Source organism: Phalacrocorax aristotelis, chromosome 2, assembly GCF_949628215.1.
Source record: "Phalacrocorax aristotelis chromosome 2, bGulAri2.1, whole genome shotgun sequence".
Lineage (NCBI taxonomy): Eukaryota > Metazoa > Chordata > Aves > Suliformes > Phalacrocoracidae > Phalacrocorax > Phalacrocorax aristotelis.
Genome location: NC_134277.1, coordinates 114,708,926 through 114,730,381, shown reverse-complemented (window position 1 = coordinate 114,730,381; position 21,456 = coordinate 114,708,926).

The following is a 21,456-nucleotide window of genomic DNA, read 5'->3' as shown; positions in this document are numbered from 1 at the left end:
CTTTGCTGAGTAAAAAACTGGCTGGTTGGCCAAGCCCAAAGAGTTGAGGTTAATGGAACTAAATCCAGTTGGTGGCCAGTCACGAGCGGGGTTCCCCAGGGCTCAGTGTTGGGGCCAGTCTTGTTTAATATCTTTATCAATGATCTGGACTAGGGGATCAAGTGCACTCTCAGTAAGGTTGCAGATGACACCAAGTTGTGCGGGAGTGTTGATCAGCTCGAGGGTAGGAAGGCTCTGCAGGGGAATCTGGACAGGGTGGATCAATATGCCGAGGCCAATTGTATGAGGTTCGGTAAGGCTCAGTGCTGGATACTGTACTTTGGTCACAACAACCCCATGCAACACTACAGGCTTGGGGAAGAGTGGCTGGAGAGCTGCCCAGCAGAGAAGGACCTGGGAGTGCTGGTTGACAGCCACCTGAACATGAGCCAGCTGTGTGCCCAGGTGGCCAAGAAGGCCAACAGCATCCTGGCTTGTAACAGGAACTCTGTGGACAGCAGGAGCAGGGAAGTGATCGTGCCCCTGTACTCGGCACTGGTGAGGCCGCACCTCGAATACTGTGTTCAGTTTTGGGCCCCTCACTACAAGAAAGACATTGAGGCGCTGGAGCATGTCCAGAGAAGGGCAACGAAGCTGGTGAAGGGTCTGGAGAACAAGCCTTAAGAGGAGCTGCTGAGGGAACTGGGATTGTTTAGCCTGGAGAAAAGGAGGCCATGGGGAGACCTTCTTGCTCTCTACAACTACCTGAAAGGTGGTTGTAGTGAGGTGGGTGTCAGTCTCTTCTCCCAAGTAACAAGTGACAGGATAAGAGGAAATGGCCTCAGGTTGCACCAGGGGAGGTTTAGATTCGATATTATGAAAAATGTCTTCACCAAAAGGGTTGTCAAGCATTGGAACAGGCTGCCCAGGGAAGTGGTTGAGTCCCTATCCTTGGAGGTATTTAAAAGGCATGTAGATGTGGTGCTTAAGGACATGGTTTAGTGGTGGACTTGGCAGTGTTAGGTTGATGTTTGGACTTGATGATCTTGAAGGTCTTTTCCAACCTTAATGATTCTGTGATTCCATTATTCTGTATCTGCCTCAGACAGACAAATGAAATAATACTGCTGTGAGTTAACATGGAGCTGTTAGGCACATGAGAAGGTAGATGAAGCACTGCAGGCTGCCACCTATTATAACAGAATTACATTACTATATAGTTATAATTGTTCCACAGCCAACAGGTAATTTTCTAATACAATCATGGAATAGAAACAGATACAAATCAGAAGTTAGTTTTCACTTTTCAGGATAAAAACCTCTGTGTTTTATATTGATTACAGTTCCTTACTGAGAAATATTAATTTGGAGTCACTAGACTATACCCTCCATCGTTTTATATGCTGTTAGTTTGTGTAATATAAAGTATAGCAAGCACAGCAATAGCTGTCAAGACTATTTGCAAAAATAATGCACTCAATTTCAACAATTTTGTTGGTTATATTATAAAAAATTGTGCTATTACCATACCTATAATAAAAAATAATCTTTGCAAGGACTTGAAAAAAATGACATGACGTGGATTAATAACTCTTGGGCTATCTAACAGTGAATAATATCTAAGGTAAGCATAGCCTTATGGAGCTTTCCCTTACAAACTACAGTCATATGCTGAAGACAATGCAAAGGTCAGCAAAGCCAGCTGGAATGCTCCTGTGAGCTTCAGGAAAGAATGATCAGACCATGACAAAAGCACTTCAGTCAAACATCAATAGAACTCACATTCATTCAATAATTGTACATCACTGATTTAAAAGATGAAGAGTTTTTCTGTCTTCTGAAAAAGAACATCTGCATTGAAAGTGTGATGTAAAAACCCTTACAAGTAGACAAATCAGAGTCGATTGTCACCACACTATTGGGTCACACACGTGTAACCCAAGCCTCTTGGCTCCCGTCAGATTTACAGTGTCTCCTCCAAATCATGAGGCACTTTCCTGTTTAAATTGCTATGGTTTTACTTTTAGCACTGCAGTAATATGGGTGGTTTAGGGGAACATCATTTTCTTCACAGAAAACATCTGCTACAGCTCGAACCTCCTGACAAAAAAAAAAAAGTGACTTTGACCGACAATGGGCATGCAATATTTCAAAGTGAAAGGCAAATATTTGACAAGGTTATAACAGACTAAAATAGACATCTCCAAATTAATACTGTATGCAGCCTTAACAGCAGTAGGACTGTGCTGCAATGAATATATCTACCCATTTCTTCAGGCCCCATGGGCTTGCCTAGCCTGGGGTAGGGGTTCTTGTCTTAAGCTGAGGTCTCACCTGGGGCTGAGGTCTTTACAACCAAGCGTGCTCATTCACACACCCCCAACAGGTGTCCATGACAAAGATAAGGGGGGCTCTAACACAGACACAAGCACAGAATCTGACACTTCAACCTTACTTTTCTTACAATTTCTTACCAAAATAAATTACATGTGAGGACACTGCGCTGCTTTCTGCTGACCTCAACTGTAACAGTGCAGTGAAAGATTCAGTCCCTCTCTGTTAACATGCCGTTAGACTGCTCGGCCCTTGGTCTGTCTGGTTGCCGGCCTTAAAGTGTGCTATTAGAAGATATTTCATGTGTTTCCCACGGTTCGCTCTATGATCACCTCACCAGCTGAGGCAGATTTAAGCTTTCATTTAAAAGAAATAGAAAAACAAAACAAAACAAAACAAACACAAAAGGGAAACGTCTACATTTTCTGTCTCTGGAGTAAAATTCTCTGAAGTGTTTCGATGTTGTTGGGCTTCCTGGTCAAAGAATGGGCTTTCCCTGAGCTATCCCTAGTGCCCATTCTGAGCACAAGAAGAGGTGCTATGGGGGAGAAGGAAGTTCTCCAAATCTTTGCAGAAGCCCCAGGTGATGAGAATACAACTTGAAATGGTCATAGCCACTCTTCCTCAGCATACCTCCTCATACAGTCCTTCTCCAAAGTAAGGCGCAGAGAAGGAAAAGAATCCTCAGCCACCAGGAACTTCTTGGTGGAAAGCCCTTCTGGTTTTGCAGGCATGAGTGAAGCCAGAAGTTGATCCTTCTGAGGCCAATCATCATCTGAAAACTGCACCCCGAAGTCTTCACTGCTTTAAGAGTTCACCTAGGTAAATAAAAAGTAAATAGGGAATTAGGGTGAATGGTGTACTTCACTGGCTGGGCAGTTTTGGAAGAGATTCCAAGCACTCCTTCATGTACCCAAGGGTGCTGCTGGCACCACAATCTTATTTTATTCTGGTGTTGCTTTGCACCTAGGAAGGTGAACATATCATCTGACTTGTGAGGTTCTTTGTCTTCCAAACAAAGCTTTAGATTTCTTTTCCTGAAGAATTTCAGCCTGATGGATATTGGCAGTAGAAGGCATGTTAAATAATGCATGAAGAGAGGGATGGACACAAGAAGTGTCAGTTTGCCTGCAGCCTTTGAAACATATTTTATGCAGTTGCTTTATAATTCATACAAATATATAAAGGCTAATCCTGCACATTAGGCTCTGATGAATATACTGTGCAAATTCATATGCAAAGCAGATGTAACCCTCAGGCCATTGGCACATGCTCGGCTGCAAAAAGGTGCCACCGTGTCATGCAGCATTTTGCTGTTTCTCACAATCTCCCTGAATTAAAGTCAGGAAGGAAACTAAGCAGAACAAACAAAGGCCATATATTTTACACCAAAACTACAAGCACAGGTCAGCATCGTCTCCCTAGCCTTGTGGGGTTTTCAGCTGTCCCCAGGGTAAATGAAGCTGCTATTGCTATTGTTCCTTCTCTTCAAAAATATCCACAGTCTGTTAATGATTGAAAGTGGTGGTGCTTTATCTCAAAAAACTGATTCCATATGTACAACAAACACCCTTTATTTCAAACACATATACATTGTATTGCTTGCTCAGAGCTACACTCTGACTAAAACAAATGGATGATCACATTCATGAAATATTTCTAGTCATACGTCTTGACTAAGGAAAATACCTTAGCTTACTAAGAACTTGCTGTAACACTACTGTCAATATGGAACTGAAGAGAAGTATCTTAAAATATTCGCTTCAGCATGAACCAAAGCCAAGAGAAATAATCGGAAAGACTTTCGCAGTCTTTCCTGAACTTAGTCCTTTAAACCCCACTGGCAGTCACAGTCTACCATGTATTGATACACCCACCTAAATAAAGTTGAAATATTCAGAGAACGATTAGTCTGAGAAAAGCAAGAACAAAAAAATACTTTCAAAGAACCATTACTACTAAAAACTTAATATTAATATTTCACCACTAGGCTAAAACACCAGAGAAAACAGCATATTATAACCCTGAATGGTGACACAAGAAATCCATTAAATTCTTAATTAAAGTGCATTCTGCATAACAGCAAGTCTTGGCAGTGCAAGTCATCTACCAGACACTATGAAATGCATTTGAGATTTTGAAAGAGCATATGCGATGCTTTTCTTTTTTAAAAAAAGCTATTATTTGTCTCAAGAGACAAGGAAGTTTAATAGCATTTGACTTGCCCAACATTTTAAGTTTGCTTGAAATTGCACATTCATCATATAATCTGGTCCTTTTAAATGTTATTATTTATCCCACCCGAAGGTATCAGGCTATCAAGCTTGGAGTCCCAGTAAACTGTTACTGTACAGACATAGGCAAGCCACAGCTACTTCCAGAAGGGCTTAACACTTGTAGCTCTGATCCACCAAATGCTCTCCACCATAATCTCTTTGGCATTAATAATTTATTACACTTAATGAGTCTTCTAACATGCAGAAAATTAGATAAGTCATTATGTCTTCAAAGGATCATTTCCTGCCAGGCCAAAGTAAGAAAGCAGCAGACACAAGGTAGAGGAATGATCGTTCTGGCTTAGACAAACAGCTCACTAATTCTTTTTTTAAGGGTATGAATTAATTGCCTCCAGTTACCTTTTACAAAGCCATTGTTACTTAGTTTTTATATATAACTGTACATCTCGAAAAATTTTTTTAATTGTTGCACATCTGTTGATTAGCATTACTGTGATTGCAGGCTCTGTTAAGGTCTGTTTGTTTGATAGGCTTTTTAAAAGCTTAAAGTAGTTAATTTCCTCTCAGGTTGCTCCTCAACACCGGGACTAACTTCAAATCAGTAAAATCACTCTTCTCTCTCTTAAAACATCCTTCATTCATCCCTTTGCCAGCAGCAATTCTATTTTCTTTACACAAATATTGGTATTTCTTGACACCGTGACAGCCAGTTCCCACAGCAGTAAAAATACAGTCCTTCTCTTCCACTGCTTCTTTCCTGCCTTCTGATCTCGTGTGCACCAGACTGGAGCTAGACTTAAAGGGTAATCACCAAAAAAGACTACCCCAGCCATCTTTCTTGGGTAAGGCTGACTGGTTCAGATTAAAACCTCAGATTCAAACACACCCAGAAAATTGCTCTTGCGTGAGCCAGCTCATCTCAGTCACACATAATCAGAAGAGGAAGTTGTCCCTGGCATGTAAGAAGGGTTATTCCACCCTTGTGAAGAAATTTTAAGAACAAAGAGATTAAAATATCCTACCAGAATCAACACCTGTTCCTAAACCCTGACCCTCTGTAGGTATAAGCATGGACGCAAATTTTCTTCTGGCTCCAAAAGCAGCTGCTGCTAAAGGCTGGCAAAGCAGCAGTGTGCTGCAGAGTGCTCTCTCGACTTCAGATCTCTCTTCCTCTGAAAAACAGTGAACTGGAGACATTCAAACTGCTGGCAAAGCTGAGATGCAAAAGCTTCCAGAACATCTCTGAAAGCAGCAAATTACCCTTGCAGTAGAGATCTGAAAAAGATGTCAGCAAAGAACGCTGTGGGTGCTAACTTTGATGGTTTTGTGTATATATTCCCATGTTCATCTGCACAAAGGCTAAATCAGCCTGTGCACTCGTTATGTTGCCTAGGTTTGGTTTTAGTTTATTTTAGAGTGAAGCATACTCAATAAACCAGATAAAAGGAAGCCATGAGAAAAATGGGAAGAGGCTAAACCAGGGTTGAGGCCAGCAAAGTACAGATGCCAATGTAAAAGGGTAGGACAGTTTTGGAAGTAGGACATGGATTTACACTGGGAAAATTGAGTATGGTAGAACTAAATAAAGCAGATGGGTATAAGACTCAAGAGCATGGATCTTAGAATTTTAGCCCCCTCTTATCTTCAAAAGAGATTAATTTTCAGGGTCTGATCTGCTTTCCACTTTTCCACTCAAATATCACAGATCCAGGTCCCACCTCTTCTTTATGCTGTGGAACCAGTCTATGTGAAAGGGCAAAAGTGGGAGATGAAGATGGTCTTTACCCACATTAGAGACTAAATACTGGCTCACAGCTGGCCACTATTTCCTTGAGGGAGCTTGGAGGAAGAGACTGCAACCAAGATACAGCATTCAGCTGGTTTGTTTCAGCATCTTACACTGTTCCAAGACAGCACAAATTAGAGCATGTGCAGAACTAGGGCAGACCTAATCAGTCACCAGCTTTTGCCATATTTTGTGACCATGTGACCAGCATGGCCTCAGTGTGACATCTTTTCCTTTTTTTTTTTTTTTTTGGGGCGGGGGGGGGCAGGTGGGGTTGGGGATGGCACGGTGGGAGGGATTTAGCATCCGGGATGTTTCTTTTGTATTATGATTTTTTTTTAACTACCACATTTGCAATATGCCAGAAAGAATGCAAGTGTCAATGCTTCTTGTGGTCTCTTCTGCATTTACCTTTTCTCATTAGAATTTATCTTAATAATCATACATTACTCTGGAGCAGCAAAAAATATGTCCTTTTTTTCTGGCAGAAATATTGCATTTAGTATGCAAAGTTGTTTTTAATCTTCAGATTGGTCTACATACATCTAGATAGCGCCTTACAGCATTGTTTTTGCCGCCTTAATGGGGAAAATGTACACACTGGGGCAAAGTAATTGGATTTCAGCTGAGAAGCAGCATTTGAATGAAATCAATAAAGATTCTGTCATCTAATATTTTAAGTTTGGTACAATGTGTATACTGCAGGTCAGTGTAAATTCATTTAAAAGATCAATGCAATGGAATTTGTCTTGGGTGCCTTGAAATATCCTAGGGTGACTTGAGAGGAAGTTGCCAAGGAAACAAGAGATGCAACTCAGAGAAACATTTAGGTGTTTTAAGTTGATGGCTGAATTCTACTGAGTTTATAAGGTATTATGATATAGGAAGTCGTCATGGAAACAAAATTCAACAAATGGTTAATGAATAGCCAAGCTGGGCAATTACTGCAGGTGGCTGTGTCAAAACAGTTCGAGCTGGAACACCCTTAAAAATGTGAACTTTTCATAGGTTGTTGGGGTTTTTAGCTCAGATAAAAGGAGCAAATGGCGCTTAGGTATCAAAATGGCAGACCCATTAGCAAAACTACTAACAGATAGATGTCTTTACAGCTGGGTTAATTGTGGATATTCTAAATCATAACTCCTTAACTAGCATCTAGAAGCTCTGTTATAGGTAACAAACCTGCTTTGAACTTCAAACATACTTCAGTTGAATTATTGTTCATATTAAATGAAACATTTTAATTAGAAATACTTTAACAACTCGGTTTGTGTCCTGACTGGTGTCTTCTCTCTGCCAAAGGCTTTTTGCTTGCAGTGTTTTGGTTTTGACTTTTTTCTGGGTTTTAGTACTACGTCTACTTTTCTTCAATAATAAATCCTTGCTGAAGTTATTTTAATTTCTGTAAAAGAGCATAACAGTCATTTTCCAGCATCATGCAGGCATCAATGTTTTTCTTCATCATTCCGTTTCAACTCCTCAATTTCCTCTCTTATTAGGTATGATGCATTTTTTAGCTTCTCTGCAGTGCTTTAGGATCTCAACAATAATGTCAAAACTCTTACAACTTTCTAGCAAATTCAAAGAAAATATCCAAGAACATATACAGTAATATGCAATCCATTTTCTTTTTTAATGTATTAGAGGAAACTCTGACACTGGCACTCTCAGGGAGATTCGCTGATACAGACGCTCTAACTGACGATGTAGAGGGTGTGCTTTCCTTCTCTTACACACAGACAAACTACATCTAATGTACAGATAAGATAGATAAGGTAACACTGCTGCATGGATGTTCCTTTCCCAAAGCTACTCATAATCCAAAATAATTTTACTTCCCCAATGAAATCCCATTTTTAGCCTTCAAACACTCATTCCTGGGAAGTTTTTCCTATCTAGCACTCAATCTAAGAACATCATGCTATTTAATTTGCTTAAAAGCTCCTGGCCATTATGTTCTAGATCAGCTTGTCACTTGTTAAAAACAACAGCTTTCTGAAATGTTTCGCAAACATTTTTGTCTGCCTTAAATAGCAAGGAATTAAGGTGTCAAATACTGTATAACAGCATTTGTAGCCACCTTATTATCTAAGTTATAGCTACAGTTATAAATTTTACATTATGTCATTTCCCCAGCTACACACACACACAAAAATTGTATATTTTGAAGTGTGCCTGTGCTTGCACAGGAATGGGGGTAAAGAAATCTTGTGCCATTCACTTGGTCAGTAGAAATGCTGTACATCTTTAATGAAGTTTAGCTTTTTCCTGAACATAGAAAAACCTTCCCCTTGACCCTTTCAACCTCCCGTCACCATTGTACCCTAAGAGTGACATAGGTTGGTGAAGTATCCACACACCCTGTCGTCCCATCTGCCCTCTACCTACTGCTCCAGGTTACTCCTCATCCAGTGCAGCATTGGCTGCAGCTGCAATGATGGCTGACAGGAGAAAAAATAGGAAATCCAGTCCAAAAATGCAAACATTTTTAGCCCAGCAAGACCTCTTCAGTTTCATGCATTTGCCCTAAAGAAAGATAATGTAAGATGGAGTATTACTTTCACATTCATCTTCACATCAGCCTCACACAGTCCCGATGGATGCTTGGATAGAAGAAAAAGGAGAATCTAGCTTTCACAATTTCATTAAATGTCTGGAAATTTCAGCACTTCCCCAGACCTTTGAGTAATGCTTTCCAGGAGAATCTCAGCTTTTATATAAGTTTCTAGACTTCATGGTCATGGAGAAAAGTTGTTTAAAATGTTTAGAAAGACAGGACAAAGAAACTAACCCCTGTATAGGATTTTTTTGTATGCTTTCTTTAACATGTCCATATTTTTGAGAGACTCCAATCATAATACATGAATGGTTGGGACTGATCAAGAATCAGGAATCTAAATGTGAACCATTTTTAGCATGAATGCATGCCCTTGGAAACGAACAATTTCTTTTACCGCCATTCCTCCTAGCAGAAAAACTAAATAGAACAAGGGTTTCGCTGAGCACCAGATGCTGTCCCTGAGATTTGAAGGGTACAGTTAGATAGACACAAGCAAAAAACCTGATTGTCATTTGCAATTTATAGTTAAGTCTACCTTGCCCTTAAATGTATTTTGCAACCTGTATGATTTTGTAATTGTACAGGTTTGTGCTAAAGATAATAAAATAACCTTGAATTGTGCTTCATAGCAACACAGTCAATTAACTACTTACATATGGACAAATACTTGAATATATTGTATTGAGTCTGGATGCTATGTTATACTTCTCTCGTACGCTGCATTCAATTAACTCAAGGCTGTTGCTAGTTCTAAGCATGCTGCAGGATAAAGTCCTTTAGAGAAAGGGCATTTGCTTCTTGTGCGTCAACATATTCAAACTTTCAACTTGAATGAATCCTCTGAAAGTTTAATTTCAACAGTATTAGTGCTAGAAACTCTCTTTTTAAGGCCTGTTGCAGTTTAAGGCAGCTGAGGGAGCAGATCAGACCCTGGCTCATTGCTCATTGCCCAAGGATGGTACAGTCAGCTGGATAAAGGCAAAAATGCTTCTTTTTTTTTTTCCATGTTTGCTATGAAGTCAAATGCCAGATGTTCTCTAGTTTTTAACAGAAGTTATTAAAAGTTATTATCTGCTTGAGATCTTAATTAAAGGGGCATGGGAATAAGAAACATTAAAGGTTTTTTTCTTTGTTTTCTCAACTATTTGCATTAAGTAACAAGAAAAAAACTAAAAAATCTCAGTTGTAACTGGAGTATTTGCCCAGCAACTGATTTTACTTGATGCTCTGCAAATACAAGCTCAAGAGATATTGAAGCCCTGGGGATCCTGGGACACACAAAGTTATGCTACCTTGATAATTGTCTGTCCTTAAATGCTCATATGGGTTAGCACTTATGCAAGTATTACTGGCATCACTGGGGTTTCTTGCATACTTTGCAATCACCAGTGCTACTAGATTCACTCAGGAATAACAAATTGTGCTCTACCTAACTAATGCAACAAGCATTTCAGATTTTGACGATTCACAAAAGGCTATTTGCATCACTCAAAAAATTTTCATAGTGAAATACACACAGAAATTTAATACATGTACCTGTAAAATTTCCAGCAGGTCTACCAAGGAAAAGGCAAAACTCAAACAATTCCTTGTGAATGATCTTTTCAACTGTAAATGTGAAAACTGAACCTGAAAAAAATCTACAGTCCTTCTTCCAATAACGTAACTTTCAAAATGAACAGGTTTGTGAGCTTTTTGTTCTTGAAAAACGTAGCTGAACCAACTAGACAGGCCAGAGCTGTCTTCCCAGGAGAAGTCTGTTAAATAATAAATATAAAAACCAATAACTTTCAGGCACTTCAAATCAGGCACAAAATACAGAAAACTCACAGTAGTTAGTCAGTATATCAGAACCAGGGATTCAGGCCATTTTTATTCACTTGTGCAACTCAGAGCAGTTTGCTTCTCACTGAAGTGCTGTTTACATAAAGCATCCACAGCAGAGAAACGTGTTAAACATCTTGTGTATGGAAATTCCCATTAGGAAACACAGTTTGTAATACAGCAATTAAACAAAAAAAGAAATAAAATCTATAAGTGAGCCTCTCAAAGGAGGAACAAAGGAAGGTTTTGTCTTCCAGTGCTTTGGGGAAAATACTTGCATTGCTTACACACTCCTTCAGAAGTTTTCAACTCTCTTCTAATCTGTAGACCTCCTTACATCTTTCCAGTATGGACTCATGGGCAAATTTAAGCCTATGGCCAAACGACCTAGCAGGGATCAAGCAAGAAAAGGCCCATAAAAAGGTGCAGGTTGCAACAGAAAATCCAGCCAGTCCCTTGGGTAGCATCAAGCCAATGGTCTGGCACTGCAGGACATGAGCGTGCACGCCTGTGAGCTAAGTCTATAGCAAAGTCAGTATTGTCTGGCCTTGGTGAACAGCACTGGGGAGGGGGAGCAGAAGCAATGGTATTAAATGCCCATTGTCACTTGCTGGGAGGCTGCAGCCTCTGGGGTGGACACCTCCAGCAGTGGCACCAGCTTCTCATCTGGTTAAAAAGACAGAGCACCTGGTCTCAAATCCATCTGGTGTGGGGCCTGCTGACGCTGCTGGTGGCATCCTTCATCACTGGGGGAGAAATTCTGACATCTTTTATTCTGTCAGCACTTTGCAGCCATTCCCTGTGCTGGGCTGGGCACGGCTGCATTGCTGCGTTGGATGTTCAGAGATCACCTTTCAGCAGCACCTTGGCCTTAGCCTGTGCCCCTCGGTGGGCCAGCAGACACCTGTTCCGAGCTCAGATAAGCCCAGGTAAAAAGTTTAAGTGCATTGATGACAGGGAGATTTGTACTAAAATGTGGGTGGGAGCCTGAGTTAAGCCTGCAATAAAGACATGCTCTCAGTCTAGATGATCCATCACATGAGTGGTAGATCCAACATGCATCAATAGACATTTACTGTCCTAAATCACACTGTTGCTGGTGTCAGGAAAGAAAAATGAATAAAGCAGAGAGAAAAGACCAGGTAAGGACAAAATATGACAAGTGAAAATACATATGTACATCCATAAACCCATACAGACACCCCACACATACACTGCATAACATAATTGCATTTCCCCTGATAACACTCTCAGGGAGATGGTTCAGTTTCAGCCATAAAATATAGCTCCAGCTTCTCGGGTATTTCATATATTTCAAGGGTTGTATTTTCTAACTATCAGTTGATAGTCTGGGATTAAAAGAATCACCTTCATTCATTTCACTGAGAGTAATAACGGTGTCCAAAGACACTAATTAAAACGACAACCTAAAACAGGGCCAGAAGTGAGAGAGAACCTCTGCACTCCCTTCTACCTCTACTCGCTTCCCACTTCTCAGCACTGGATTCCTTAACCTTTGCCACAACTTGCTGGTAAATAGTCTGGGCTAAAATTAGGTATATAGCAAAGGGTAGGTGTTACCATCTGCTGCATGTTGTTAATTCTTGATGGCCTGATAACATCTATTTTTTATGTTCTTTTTTAGCTTTCTGGGGAGTAGAATAGAGGGATAGGCCTCTAGTGCCACCATCAGTCGTTTTCAGTATTTGCTGCTTTTCTTCAATCGACAGTCAGCTCTGCCACAACAGAGGGTTATTGGAAGAACGTGTTAGGTAAGACAGGAAACCATGGGTACTCATCTTGAGCACACAGTAAAAGAACTGGCAGTGACATCTGGATCTGCTTTCAGTTAATTTGGTAACCAGCACATCATCTTTCATGCAACTGTGGGCCATTTTCTCTGCTGTGATCTTTTTTTGTTGTTGTTGTAAGCAATAGTCAGATTATTACTGAGCAATAATAGACTGTCCATCCATCTAGGTTGTCTGGCAAGACAAAACCTCTCCTGGATACTAAGCACATTTAAAAACCTACGCACACTACAAATATAAGCTTAGACTGGCAATGAGTGTACTGATGGCTATATTATCTGTTAAGCTAAACAAAGTTCTCAAGCAAAGTATTATTCTGTTGTTAATTGGCTGAGGAAGTACCAACTGAACGTGCTAAGCATTTTTATTGTTTAGAGCTAAAGAAATACAATACTCCTGTCTCAGCTGGATTTTCAAGAGTCAGATGACCATGTTTTGTGACATTCAAAATCACCTGAAAGCATAAATAAATCTCAAGCAAATCTAGGTCTAGCATGACATGAGACCAATTGCTGTGATCACCACAAGGTACCACAACATTGTCTAATAGAATGCTGTCCCTTTAAATTACATTATTCTAGGCATCCTTCATCGCAGTGTTTTGAAGCCACCACTTCTGCTTTTTCTCATCTTGTTCCGGGCCCTCCATTTTCATTTTCACCTTCAGCCATGCTCCCAAAGATGGAGTAAGTAAACCAGAAAAAAGACTTAGCATACATGGCTCTGAGCCTCTTACTCGGTAACGAGCATATGAAAGGTGGTTCTTTAAAAACAACAGCTGAAGGCTGGCGTTGCCTTTCCAATCTTCTCCGTAATACATGGTTAAGCATTTTGCATCACGCTTGGCTGAGCATACTGCCAACACAAACTGGGAGGAGAAAATAACTCAGAAATGAGCTCAGACCAGACAAGCTAAATAGAATGTTTATCATAGTTAAATTTTCAAGAAATAAGTGAAAGGTTCATTAAATGTTTTAAAGGTTAATAGTGAAGACTTTTTTTTAACACAAGTTTGGCATGCGTTATCATTTTTCACTGGGAATCCTAACCTTTTTACTAACCCTTTATTTTGGAATTCAGACTTCGTGTAGACTTCTTATTTTTCTCTTGGATGTCCTCATAAAAGCTCCTTTATTGCATGCAACCAGTTATCTCTTCCTAGACTCCTTGTTGGTCATACGCAACAATTCTCTTTCTCCTCCTAGGTGCTAGAGATTCAGTCTGACACCTCCCATGACAGTTAAGTGGTTCCTCCCCTAATGAACCAGATGATGCAGAAGTCCAGTGTTTGCTCCCGTTGAGTTGTTGTATTGGCCAGGTGCCTCTGCCATTCTGACCCGTCTGCCCAAAGGCCCCCCTGAGAAGGCTTACTTTATCCTTCCAACTGCGTGAAATAGCCAGCCAACCAAGCACCACGATCGGGACTGGCAAGTATATTTGTTTTCAGCATCTCTGTGGTGAGTCAGTGAGACAGATGTACTCTTCAGGGCTAGCAAAGTCACATTGCCTTCTTATGAATAGCTGAGGTATTCGAAACTGCAGAACAACTTCCCAGAGGAGACAAGTGAGCCTCAGCCTGAGACGGCTCAGGCCTTTATGAAAGACTCACTGCCTGGAAACATTAAAAGGTAAGAAATGGCAACAGCAACTGCAAATGTCAAAGAAGATACTACTCACAAATGATACATTAAAGATCCCCATCCAGTGGGAGAACTGTATATGATATTAAGCTCTCCCCAGATATACGGCTCTGTTAGGTAGAGCTGGAATATTTGTAACCAAAGTAGATAAATGCTTCGGCTGCTTTTAGAAAGCCTCCTGAAATATTTGGTCTTTTTCAGTCTAAACAGATTTATATCTCAACGTGAACAAGCTATGCTAGGACAGGTAGATAAAAGGGAATGTCTGCATGTGAAAGTGTTACCATAAAAGAGAGACCATTTCTCCAACGCACTGTGTGACCTAGAAGGAAGAATTGCTAGATACTTAGCTCAGTATTTCTAAAGCTGTGGTCTGTGATGTTTCTAAGGGTCAAGAAAAGAAATAAAATACATTAAAAATGTTAGATAGCAAGAGCAGCTGTAGTTCATTTCCACAGGAGGTGCGATAAGAATGCAAATTATAACACAAGGCTGCAGCATTCACAAGACGGCGAATTCCAAATACCCTTAACTGCTAGCAGTAGCCCAGTTCCTTCAAGGCAAAGGATTAAGTATAAACACATGCAGCCTGTAATTATTATTTGGTTTGATTCCCCTGCAAGACACGGAAGGAGCTACTTCTGATGCAGTGAGTAAAAAGGCTGGGATCACATGGAAAAAGATGAGTCAAAAAATAGTCACAGATGGTTTAAAAAATACTACGCCTGCCTTATAGGGAGCTGTCTGTTGTTTTCTACAGCCCGAATAAGCTGAGAAATTCAGAGAAGGGATCATCAGTGATGGGAAAAGTGGACACCAGGAACTGTCAGGCAGAGGGCTATGGCTTTGCTCATGCAAACTAGTGCAATTTCATCAACTTCAATGAAAATTCCCAGGTTCATACCAGCTGAAGACTGGTCGCATGGACCTCTAAGAACTGCTATGCAGAAAGGTGAGAAAGAATAAAGGTCTTGCACAAATGGAGTCATCACTTACAGTACCCACTGGGAGAAAGAAAACTAAATACTTTTATCTGTTAATCTTACTCACATACTCCCTTCTCTCAAAAATACACAAATGCATAGAGTACAGAAGAGGATAAGGACTGTTTGCTAATCCCTGGCTATTGCAAAGATAAGTAATCATCTGTAATCAGACCTATATGAAGCTTCCATTTTTTCATAATAAAACATTCATGTTACAGATGCCCTGACAGATTTTACCATCTTGCCATTTTATTGATTCTTAAATAGGAAAGCTATCATACTCCTGACTGCTTCTCATGAGGAGACTAATTAGATTATTTCATCATCTGGTTCATCAAAGCAGGAAATACTTAAGTGTCACAGCTGGTCTCAGACTAAGTATCTACTACCAAGATTTTAAATGAAAACTATTACATCTTCACTGGGTAAGCATTTCATAAATGGCTAGGCAGTAAAAAATTAAGACAACACACATCATCTCACATCTCTGGGCTGCAAAGGGAGTCTTAACTCTACCAGTGCATTTGGATTTATTTTCACTTGCTTTCACAACTACTGTCATGCAAAGGGACTTTGCATAATGATCAGATCTGGAAAACTGAGAGAGCTATTTAGATTTTCAGGGAAGATTTATGACTGAGAATTAAAAACTCAGAAGCAACGTCTTCATTTTAAGTGAATCCCCTGTTATTGATGCAACCTTTCCAAGCAGAGTACTCATCACTGTGGAGGCATCAGCTGCAAGGAAGTGCATCCCCCATGGAGAGGACCAATCCCATTGTCTGATCACTGTTCACTGCCCATCATTCCTCTCCGAATTTGTGGGATATCTTCTTCTTTTGCACACACTGCTTTGCACAATGATCAAATCCTCCTGTAAAGAAACACGTGTGAAAAGCCAGATACTCAATTTTATTCTGCTTCACCTTTTTATATGTGTATGTAGGGGACAAGAATACACAAGCTACTCATTTAAAAGAAGAGTTTGCTCACCATAGTGATTTGGAGTGAAATTGCCAACTACCACCAGCAAAAGTTAGTTAGCAAGAGGCCTAGGCTTTGAAGGCCTGTTTAAGACCTCAAAAAGAGCAGTGTGATAATGGGTAAATCATTTCCTTTAAATAGCATTCTCATGGAAATCATATGTAAAAGCAGAGTCTCAGTATTAGTATAATACCAAAGCCTCGATAACTTTGTTATGGAATAATATAATCCTGTTTCTCTTACAGACCTGTGATGTTATTATGTAAATGGCTATACAAAGCAATGAGTATATCAACCAAATGAAATTGTTGGGTAAGACAGTTCCCGGTCTCTGTAAATGAGGTTTTTCAGCACTATAAAAGCAGAAAGCTTCCTCCTATAATGTTAGGATGAACATTAACATTGTTGATCCCTGTGGCATTATTTACTTTGAGGGTTATCACAATTAACTTTGAAGATCACAGGACCCACAAAATATATATATATGTGTGTGTGATTTGCATCACACAGCTGTAATTGAAAATTGTAATAATATTTAGATTCCTCTTATGATCTGCACTTCCTTGACTTTATTAGAAATTTTAAAATCCTTGTAACTTTGCCTGACTGCTAGTTGGCCAGAAATAGCTCTCTGTAACCTAAAACCTCTTGTGTTTTTTTTTTTAATGAGTTAGGCTGTAGCACCATAAAATTTTAGATGGAAGTTTTGACTGGGTCTCTTTGATGTGGGAAAATGTAATTTTTATGTCTGAACTGTCTCTTTGAAGTTATATGAACCAATAGATGAACCATGAACCTCAGAAAAGGGCATATACTTCCTTTCTGAACTCAGCCTAAATTTTGGAGTGCAAAAAGTAATGAAATATACATAGGTCACATAGTTAAAACCACACATTTAACAGTTTGAGGGCAGTAACAGTGTCATAAAAACATTTTCAATAAGCTGCCTCCTGAATTAATAGCATATAACAGTGTTGTGGTTTAACCTGGCCAGCAGCTAAACACCAAACAGCTGTCCACTCAGTCCCCCACAGTGGGATGGGGGAGAGAATCGGAAAAAAAAGGTGGAACTCATTGTCTGAGATAAAGACAATTTAATAGGACAAAAAAAAGGAAGGGAAAATAATGATAATGATAAAAGAATATACAGAACAAGTGATGCACAGTGCAATTGCTCACCACCTGCTGACCAATGCCCAGCTAGTTCCCGAGAAGCAGCTGCGTTCCCCCAGCCAACTCCCTCCATTTTTTTGTTCAGCATGACGTCATATGGTGTGGGGTATCCCTCTGGTCAGCTGGGGTCAGCTGTCCCAGCTGTGCCCCCTCCCAGCTTCTTGTGCACCCCCAGCCTTCTTTCCGGCAGGGCAGTTGCTGAAAGTCCTTGACCAGTGTAAGCACTGCTCAGCACCAACTAAAACATTGGTGTGTTATCAACATTATTCTCATACTAAATCCAAAGCACAGCACTGTACCAGCTCCTAGGAACAGAATTACCTCTGCCCCAGCTAAAATCAAGACAAATTGTTACAAGACAATACTATTAAATAAAACAGTAAAATTTAGCTAGACTTCAGTTAATGATCCTGTAAAATCACGACCCACATCACTGGTATTTTTAGCCTATGACATTATTAGCAAGTCTTTCAGTTTCAAACATATATAATGATTTCTGCCTTCTTTAGGTGGACAAGAAAAACTGTAACATTTTTCTCTTTTTGACCTTCATCTTGCAATTTACGTGAATAACGCAATTGTTTACCTGGATCCTTCTTTAAGCAAAATAGTTTTTAAAAAAGGAAAATATGATAAGATGAGAAATTAAATTCAGATTTTTTTTTGTACTTCACGGGATCACAGAATGGTAGGGGTTGGAAGGGACCTCTGGAGATCATCTTGTCCAACCCCCCTGCTTGAGCAGGGACACCTAGATCAGGGGGCACAGGAACGCATCCAGGTGGGTTTTGAATGTCTCCAGGGAAGGAGACTCCACAGCCCCTCTGGGCAGCCTGTTCCACTGCTCTGGCACCCTCACAGGAAAGAAGTTTTTTCTCATATTTAAGTGGAACTTCCTGTGTTCTGATTTGTGCCCATTGTCCCTTGTCCTGTCATTGGGCACCACTGAAAAGAGTCCAGTCCCATTGTCCTGACACCCACCCTTTAGATATTTGTAAGCATTTATAAGATCCCCCCTCAGTCTCCTCTTCTCTAGGCTGAACAAACCCAGGTCTCTCAGCCCTTCCTCATAAGGGAGATGCTCCAGTCCCCTGATCATCTTCATAGCTTTCAGCTGGACTTGCTTGAGCAGTTCCCTGTCCTTCTTGAACTGGGGGGTCCAAAACTGGACACAACTACTTTCTGCAGTTGACCTGTAACCAGCAGTACGCAAGGTCCACTGTGCCAATGATGCTGGCCTGGGGAGCTGCACTCACTCATGCTGAAAAATGCTTCCATTTCCAAAGAGGCTAAGGATGGATATTTACAGATTCTGAAGTTTCAAATGTCTTTATGAGCTAGTCCACAACGGTGGCTTAGAGAGCCATGAGCATTGCAGTGGCAATAGCTGAGGACTAGACTATGAAAGTGTACAATTCTCTCCTCATTACTGCACTGCATTTTAGGCATCAGTTTCCACTTTGTTATTTTCTCTTTACAGTACCTCATTTTCTTACACATTAACTGTTAAAAAGCTGTTGTTTAAAGAGGGAAAGAAAATGGAAAAAAGAGGAGGTTTAAGACTGGCCAAGGTGAGGAATATCACACAGATTCTGGCTGCTTATGGGACTGTCAGCTCCACAAGATTTAATCTGAGGCAAATAGGGGCAATGTTACTGTCAAAACAAGAATGTCTGACCTCCTTCTCCCTCAGCAGATGATGTTTGGTTTTTACAAAAGAAGAGGAAAACTGTATAAGGGTGCCTAATATTCCAGCTAGTGATAAGCAATATTTCTGTTTTATTTTAAGAACATTTATTTACTGACAGAGGGAAAAGAAGACATGCCACTGCATATTGAATGTCAGAGGAAAAACTCTTACTCAGATATTTGCTTTCATAGCATTTTATTAGTAGTACATTAACCATGAATGTTATCTCCCCAGATCATCTGAAAAAAGCCACCTATATTCAGAGGCAGGGCTCTCATTTCCATTAAAGTCATCAAATTAGACCTCACTTTGTTCTTTTGTTATCAAACAGGTAGCACCAGAAAACAGATAAATGAAATTCCAGTTGTGAAAAACAATCCTGCTACAGTACTGTTGTTCTGTTTATCTTATTTACTGCTGATTCTTTTCTATCCTTATTCCTACAAATTAGGCAACACAAGGATTGAAAGAGAAATCACAGCTTTCTCTGCCGTGGGTTGCACACTTTTATGTCCTTGTGACAGCAGCCAATTTCCCTATTGCCACAATTTCAAATCCTCAGCTCCAAGTGTGTGGCCACGTGGTACATCAGATGCCTCAGGATGGCAGCAGTTGCACATTCAATGATGCTGTTGCTTGCATTTACTAAGTAGCCCCTCTTTCCTACCTCACTTCCAGCTACTTTTTTCCAACCCCATGCTACACTCTGTTTTGTACAGTGGTTCGTGTAAACAGATGATAAATCATTTCAAATTGGGTTTTCCTAAACCGCACCATTTTATGGCCAAGACTTCTCAACAGTTACATGAAATCCAAGGCAATTCCAATAACACCAATGAGACTCTGATGTAACAAAATAAAGTTACTGATGTGTAAATGGATGTTTGATTGAAGTTGCAAAATAGAAGATGGAAAAGCAGAAAGGAAGAAGAACAAATAGCAATAACCAGAGCTTATGGGAAGTCAGACTTATTTTGTCTTAAGTAAATGGCAAACTACTAACTAAAATATGTAAATGTTCTGAAACAAGTAATAGAAATATCAAATGTTCTTATCACAGGGAAAATTGAAAATATCACATTTCTTAAGGAAACAACACTGGGATTCCAGTGTCAAGACCCCAGTATGAAGGGTGCATCCCAGCCCTTCTTCTCATAGGACTGATAGGGAGCTAAAAAGCTAAGAAGCCAGAAGGGAGGGCCATTGAGGATGACTGCCTGCAGTTTGGCAGCCAGGGTGTGTCCAAGAGGGGAAGCCTGGAAACCCCCAGCATTTTGGGTCTCAGCCCCACAAAGCAAGGCCCATAACTCTTTAATCCCATGACAGCCCATGTGGCAGGCTCAGATCCAAAGCTGAAAGCCCCAGCTCTGCACCACACCATCAGAGATCAACAGGTTTAATAAAAAATATTTGCAAGTGAAAACTGATTTCTTTTAGAAAATTTTCAATCCACCCAAAGAACATCCCTAATGTGGTCTTGCCTCATCATCATTATCCCAGCAATGAAAATTCTCATAGCCAGGCCCAGCAAGGTGGCCTAGACTAATTAGAGCTGCTTTGGTGGCATTTTAATAATGCTAAGGCGAATCGAAGCTACCATAGAACCCATGAAACCACCCATCTGCCCAACCCTCTGCGTACTACTTGCGCTGTTGAGATGTGGCCAGAGTCATGGGAACTCATCTTGGCAGCTGCTCTGCTGTTCACTTACTAGAGTCTATGTTACGCCTTCGAAAAAACACCAAGAAAAAATGTATCTATCATGCAGTCTCCAGGCAAGCTGTTAAAATATGTGTGTTATCAGGGCATCTCTAACCAAATAAAAAGTACCTTTTCCCCATAAATTGGTAACATTAGGGCACTGACAGGTAAAAACGCAAAGGTATTAAGTTTCCAGGAATGCACAATTCTGGTTGTTATTTATAGGACAGTATACCCCTGATTCACACTACTTCAACACACCAGCTGTGCATGTACACACACACACGCAATTCTCTGTGAAATACTGGCAGGTCCGTCCCCCTCCCAGTGCTGTCCAAACACGACCTTACATACACTCTTCTCTCAAACCCGGCCGTGGACTTGGCATCTGTTGCCATGCTTTCCTCCATCAGACCACCGGGCCACAAACAAGATGTACCCGTTTTCTTCTGAGAGGACCTCCATTTAGTGTGGGTTACCCAAGATGCCTTCTCTAGCAGTAAAGACCACTTATGGCTGAGCCATAGGAACAGGTTTCTGGGAGAGATTTCCATCCTACTGTTCTGTACAAAGCTCCTTTCTCTTCTTGGGATCAACCTGTAAGACCCACTTTAGGAAGGCTGTCTTGCAGGAGCATCTGCCCCCAAAGGTCTCTAGTTAGACTGGTCCATACTAGTTGCTTCTGATAACCAAACTCCCCACATACCCCTCCCAGCATCGTGATTTTTAACAGTTTAATGACTGCAGGCTC